This window comes from Strigops habroptila, chromosome 1, assembly GCF_004027225.2.
Source record: "Strigops habroptila isolate Jane chromosome 1, bStrHab1.2.pri, whole genome shotgun sequence".
Taxonomy (NCBI): Eukaryota; Metazoa; Chordata; class Aves; order Psittaciformes; family Psittacidae; genus Strigops; species Strigops habroptila.
The window spans coordinates 114857898-114865010 of NC_044277.2; positions in this window are offsets into that span (position 1 = coordinate 114857898).

Consider the following 7113-nt stretch of genomic DNA (forward strand, 5'->3'; position numbering starts at 1 on the left):
TGAAATCCATATTGCAAGTGCAGAGCTAAAAAGAAGACAATATAAACACAAACAAACAAAAAAATCAAGGAAAAAAATAAAAGCATTGATTACATTTGCTTTGGTAAAACAAGTAAATTTTATATTCACTTGTTTACACTTTATTTAAAGTATAAGCAGATATTTCCATTATAAATGCAGTCATGCTTATTTGTAGTACTCAGCAAGTCACTCTTCAGGAATTTTGATTTTATAGTGTGGTATCATAGCTTCTTCCCAATAAATATTATTTGCTTACAGTTGCAGTCCTTCGGTCCAAATAAAACAAAGTTTCTTCCTATATATTTACTGTTATCTGGGAACCAGTCCTACCAGTATGTCTCTCAAATTTCTTGCTCCACTGTTTAAAAATGGAAACACTAAAAGGGAACATCATAGGGACAACTGTGAGAAAGATTCAGATCTCTTAACTGATTAGTACAGAACACATAGGTATCTAAACCAGGAAAAAGACTGTAAAATCAAATGTTGGAAAACATCTGAACACGCTACAAAGATAAATGAGATTCTGGGTCATGGGTGTTTGAAATTTTCATGGCTGCCCTTAAGAGGTAAAAGGTTTATTGCCCTATTCTGCCACTTGTATATTCATGAGTTAATTACCAGAACGTGTCTGGTGCGCAATGTGAACCAACACAAACCTCTCTGAGCTGCAGCATGTGCAGTGGTGCTGGATGGCTTCAGGAAAGCCATCCTCTATGGCACATATCTGCCCAGTGAAGGGGAGCAGGATGTCCTGCCAGGAGCGTCGCTGGCAATGCCTTGCTGTTTCAGGCAGGACATGGGGTTGAACAGGCTCCCAGAGAGGCCAGACAGGCTGAGGACACTGCAAGGACCAGCTGCTCCTCATGTTTCTCCCTGCCAGTGCCAGTGGAGTGCTAATAGAATGTCCCAGAGGCAACCCTAATGACTAGACAGCAGGACTTGGGAATGCCCTTCAGTGACTGTCTGGATCACTCTGACAGGGCAGTCTCCCTGAAGCCATGGGTGGCTTCTCAGTAGATATGCAAACTCGCTGATTGACATGCTGGCAGCACTTCTCAGTTGAACTGGGGAGCTAACTCAGCTAATTTTGCTGCATACATTTAAATGTCAAAAATAATGCTGATGCACCAGCATTTGCTAAATATATAAATAATGACTTACTGCTTTAGCCAAATTCAAAGCCAATCAAAACCACACTACAAAAGACAACAGCTAAGAAAAAGCCTCCCATGGCTCACTGAAATAAAAGTTACCCCTCTGGAAATCAGTGGTTGCCTTGGTGGTCTGCTTCGATGCTGGCATAGTGTTGAATCATGAAGTGCATCTGAAGAGTTCTGTACTGCTGCCTGATCTGACAATGATGCCAGTGGGGGTGGAGCTGAGCATGGCTCCTCAGTGTTTGAGGACCTACCTCATGCAACCTGTGGATGCCTTGGAGGTCTTTCAAAATGCTGAGATTCCAGAGAGCAAAATCAAGGCATTTCTTGAAGAAATGAAAGCAGAAACAGTGCAGAAAGAAGTAGCTGGCCAATCATACTTAAAGAAGCTCTTCAGACGCTAGAAAAAGCTGCAATCATCCACTTCTTGTCACTGCTACAGCTGCATGAAATTTATTTCTTTCTAAACATTTTAACATACAAACACCAGATAGCCCAATCTGGTCCCATTGAAGGAACTAAAAACACCTGTGAACTCTCAAAAAAGTTTTTAAATGGGAGTTCATCTGTCAGCTTACCTACATCCACTGCATAGTGCTATACTTTTCATACCTGTACGATACTTTTTTTTTGGTGATTTAAACTGAACTTTTTGTTTGGCTCCAGTTTGACTCCCCAAGTTTGTCTTCTGGCTGGCAATTCAAGTAGCATCTGCCATGTAGTTCTTTTGCTAGACCTTACTCTCTCCTTCTGGCAGGGTGAAATCTCAGGACTCCGAGAGTTTTGTTGATGATTGGTCATGCACATGGATTCAATACCATGTCTGCAGATTAACCACATTAATCTGGTTTGCCTTATTAACTCTACTTACAAAAGTCTAAGGTCATTTCATACAGAAAGCACAGGCATTTGCAGCTAGCTAGCAGCTGCAGTTAGGTGCCTCATCCATTGCTTTGGATTTTTGCTTGCCAGCGCCTCACAGGCTGCTAGCAGGATCGGGGCCTGTGCTTTTGGAAGGAGGAAGGAAGTTACTGCTCAGTGCTTCACTTATTACTCAGATCTGAAATTCAGTAATTTACTTTCTTCCCCTCTAATCTATGTCCTATAGAAGGGCTAGAATTTAAGCACAACCTAGGTAAGAATCTTCACTTTCTCTGTGATTTTGCCTTGGAGCTGCAATCTGTCTGTATGAGCTGCTAAGATAATTTCTTTTGAACTGCAGAATCAGGAAGAGGACTTTGTAATCATCTCAGATCTATTTTTTCAGATTAGCCTTGGGTTTAAACTTGCATGTGAGACCAACCTCACAATTTATCCTGCTGCCCCAGTTTTGACACTGTCTTGAGTACAGAGTGAGCCAGGTAAGTCAAGAAACAGCAAAGCATGGAGAGAATACACTTGGTTGAAGCTCAGGCCCTGTCATGACAGGTGCCGTGGCCATAACCATCTTCAACAACGTCCTGTGGAGAGCTCTATTTAACACTGGTCTAAAAGGAAATGGCAACTTATCCGCCTTAGAATACCAAACCAAAACGAATGGAAATGGTGATATTCTAGGTAAAAAATGTTGTATTCGGGAGTCCCAGGGCAGTGCAGCATTGCAGCCAGAGACCTGGCCTGGGGAATGAGTCTGGAATATTCAGGGGGTGTGTGTCAACAGGTAAGAAATGTAGCTACTGGAGATGGAGATATCCTTGAATGAAATCCAGAGGAAATACAGAAGGCAAAGGGTATAAGAATTGTCCAAGCATACCTACATATTTGTTCAAATTACCAGAAACTTCTCCTGAATAGAGACTAACTAATCAATTAAGTTTGGATAGTCGCACACCATAGACTAGCAGTGTGGCAACAGAGCTTGAATCGCAGTGTGCTCACTCAGCATGGCTTTCCAGATCAATGAAAATACATAATGGCTGTGGCTCCTTGTTATTGCAATTTCCTTTGCTATGTCAGCCGAAAATACATATCTATGTCTGCCCATGTGCAGTCATTCAGGACTGCAGAAAGTCAAGACCAGCGTGGTGAAGTGCATTTGACAACCAAGGCAGACCGACAGATAGGAGAGATCCATATATTGAGCCATGTCAGAAATATACATGGCATTTTTTAATTGAAATCGTCACCGTCAAAGGGCCAAACTTTCACATGGTTTTTGGGTGAGAAACAATAGGCCCTGGGGTAGTTAAAAAGCCATGATATGTTAGGAAACTAAGACAGCAAGAACTGCTATGAGACTGCCTAACACATCCTACTGCAGATGGGAAAGAAAACTGGGCTGTGAAGGCAAGACAGATAGCTGCACCAAAGCTACAAGCAGGAGAGAGTGCGAGGCCTGCTTGATCCTATCTGGCAATGCTTGTACCCTAACAGGAGCACTGCAGGCTCACCCAGCCAGTCTATGACCATGAGATAGCCACGAGAGGAACAGGCTTTGTGTGGCAGAACGAGTAATTTGATCTTTCTGTTTTGTGAATAAAACCAAGCATTTTAAATCGAACTTGAGACCCAATATTACTACCTAATATGTTCAGTGCCACCCCTCTTTACAGTGCTTAATAGGCACAGTGTCCGCCCTTTACTCTGTGCTGCTCCATTCTTGGATGATTGAATAACTGATTTTCAGACAATTGACTTTTACCAAATTTTTAGAATTTTGATGAGCTGTGTTATGTGTCACAAGCCAATGACTGGCCAGGCTATTAGTGGGCTTTCAATAAAGATACAGAACAGTCTGTCACCTATCAAAGATAAAGCCATCTACCTATGGTCTCCATTCCCACAGCCCTCCAGCTGACTAGCTAGCGAACAAAACCTGGGGGTTTACCAGCACTTGTATGTACATTGTACCATCTCTGCAGGCAGGATTCCAAATATTATTTAACATCCCAAGCATAACAGCACAGGGTTTTTTTAAACCAAACTTTGTATTTAAATGCACGCATTTGTACATGTACTGCAGGTGGCTAGGAGGAGGTTTGTAATCCTGGATGGCATGAACCAAAGCAGTACCTTCTGTTCAGGAAAAATCATACTTGGTGAACCGTAAGAAGTATTCCAGAGCAACAGAGTACCACAGAATTCTTTGAGCAAGCCAAGACTCTCTGTGATATCAAAGGACAGAAAAGCCAAGTGTCAGCTATTCAGCAATGAATTAATATGTTGTTAAATCTGACCACTGCTAATGTGTTTGTATCCAAGAGGAACCACAATAGCTTCTATCTCACTCCCGTCTTGCTGAATCAGCTTTTCTGCCTACATTAAATATCCACTGGACTAACCTAAACCTTATGTAAGTGTTTCTCTTCCTTAAAATAAAGGGGTTTTCTGTATTAGTTCTGGCTGAATTTTTAGGAACCAAGATAAATGTGAGTTGTTAACACACTCTCAAAGCACTTTCTCAGGTTTCCAGGCTTGAAGAATCAAGCTAAGTACATCGGTGAGAAATCTGCATAGAGCACACACAGCATCTCTACCACCGATTGTAATTCCTTCCCTCTGGGATTAAATTCCAGTGGAAATTTTCCTGCAAGTCTTGCAGAAAGTAATTCATGAAGAAAGGCTATATGATAGCCTTCATAGGATATAATAATTTGACCTCTCTTCGTAGGATATAATAATTTGGCGTAATGATGAAAGATCACATTTAAGGACCAATATGTCTCTTGATTCCTGTCATACTTAGGTTGTAGTTACTTGCTGAAATATTCGGATAGAAAAGGAAGAAGTCCAGAGAGTCTTTTAGCTTTACCGTTTCTCTAAGCGCCAAGCTAAACTTTTGATTCAGTCAGCTCAAACCCCATTCTGCTCATCAAAACTTCTTTTTAACTACTGGCTACAAATAAAATTGTAATTCTCCTATGAGTAGGAGATGAAGTTTTCCGAATTATATCTACATATAAAAATATAGATGTTTTCTGATATGTATGCAGGTTGTCTTTCAGAACAGTCACTGGGTTGGTTTGTACATTGATTGACTACCTGGAGTTTTGTGGTTCGTATTTGGAACAGTGTACGCACTTGTTCAGTGATTTATTTTCCCCTATTAAAATTCAACTTGAAATTCCAATCAATAATAAAATAAAGCAGAACTGCAAACACTCCAACCAGCTCTGTCAGATTGCCCACTGCACAAACATTTGCGAGGAGTATCCTAAGGGAATTAACTGTGAAGTTCTGTGCAGTAAACTGCTCCAGTAAAATTCTCCGCATTAGGGACAGGTTACAGCTAACACCTGGCAAATGATGTGAAACAGGCTGGGAAACTGTAATAATCATAGGCTAACGTGTGTCTTGTATTTTAAGAAATTACTTCTAGCCACCTGTAGTATTTTTTAAGTGAAGTACTAAATAAGCCCATAGTTAATAGACCTTTGTGAAATACTTGGACAATCTAAATGTTCCAGATGAGGCAAGGGTAATAGCAAGTTACATTGCACATACGTGTGAGAGAAATAGCTTCAGCCACATCTGAAATAGAGTTCGCTAGAGTAATTCCTGGTAGCCCACACTTTACAGTTCACACCAAGATACACAGAGGATTATCACAGCCAGATGAAATTGCAGGGGGCATTCCACTACAATACGGCATGATTATGCAAAGAGAAAATGGGAAGTTAAGCCTAATGATCCTTTCTTATGCCAAATGTATATATGGTGGAAAGTCACAGATAAGCAAAGCCAGAGTTCTTCAGTGCCTGGAGTACCTCTCATTGTTTTATAAAACTAAATGGACAGTAACACAATGTCCCTGAACCATTCTGAGGTGCCACATCAGGCAGAGAGAGAAGAACACCACCACCTGCTGTCTCTCTGAAGGATTCAGATCTTCACTCAATTGCTAACCCAGCCTGGCACAGCTTCCTCTCCTCTAGAGGGTCTCCTCAGGCCAGGAGGGGATCGATCAGGATGAAGAGCAGTCTTCTACCCTGCTGCCATCTCTTTTGCACCCTTTCACAGGGATATGCTAACACGCAAGGAAGCATTTTAAACAGCTGTGCCACCTGTATCCCTATTTAAGCCAGAGTTTCTAGGTGGGGTCTGGACTGGCTGGTGTGAGGTGCACTGAAAGGGCTGCAGTGACAGATGACTGCTACAAGGCATTATCAACTGAATCAGAAGCATTTCCAGAGCCATGAGACATGGGTACATTTTCAACCTGCAGCCTCTAAATGAAGAGAACAAAACTTCTCAGGGGGCATGGCAGGCTGCAAAGTGTCTTGGCTTCCTCTACATCAAACCCGCTCTCTGCTCTTTGCCCAGTGACTAGGAGGGAGAGAAGCCAAGACCTAAAGGGCCTTTCCTACAGAGAAAGGCAGCCCTGCTTTGGAAATCACTGGTGCCATTAGGAATCACTTTTCAGACCATCAAGACAGCTGGGGAGGTTAATGGCGAGCAGTGAGGAAGGAGCTGTGATTTATTGGCTCTTTGGTGCCTGCTCTGCCTGCAGCACCTTGTCAGGAGCCCAGCTCTCCCTGACCCAGCAGGGGGAAATACCAGCAAGTAGCTCAAGAAATCAGTGCTGGGCTTCAATTCCCCTGTGAAAGGAAAAGGTTGAAAAAGTAATAGAGCCACCTCCAGCTGGCTGCTTGTACCTCTCCACAAGCCCTGCTGCTTGCACTAACCCTGTGGGCGAGTGTGGGCTGGGAGTTGAAGGCAAGGAACATGGGAGAATCGCTCTCTTTCTACCCATGTGGGGTCAGCTTGTGAGGAGCTCTGCCCCTTTCAAAGGGATTCAGAGGGTTGGTGGGACCAAAACATTCTGGAAAGAAGGGTCGTGAAAAGCAGCCAGATTCTGCAGAATGGGAGTCTGGAAAGACTCATCCTGGGAGGACCGTAAGTTAAACCTTGTTAAAGTCTCTCTTTTTTTGCACACCTCATTTGCACAGCTTCAAATCTTTTCTACACCTGCCTGGATGAATCTTTGCAAGTA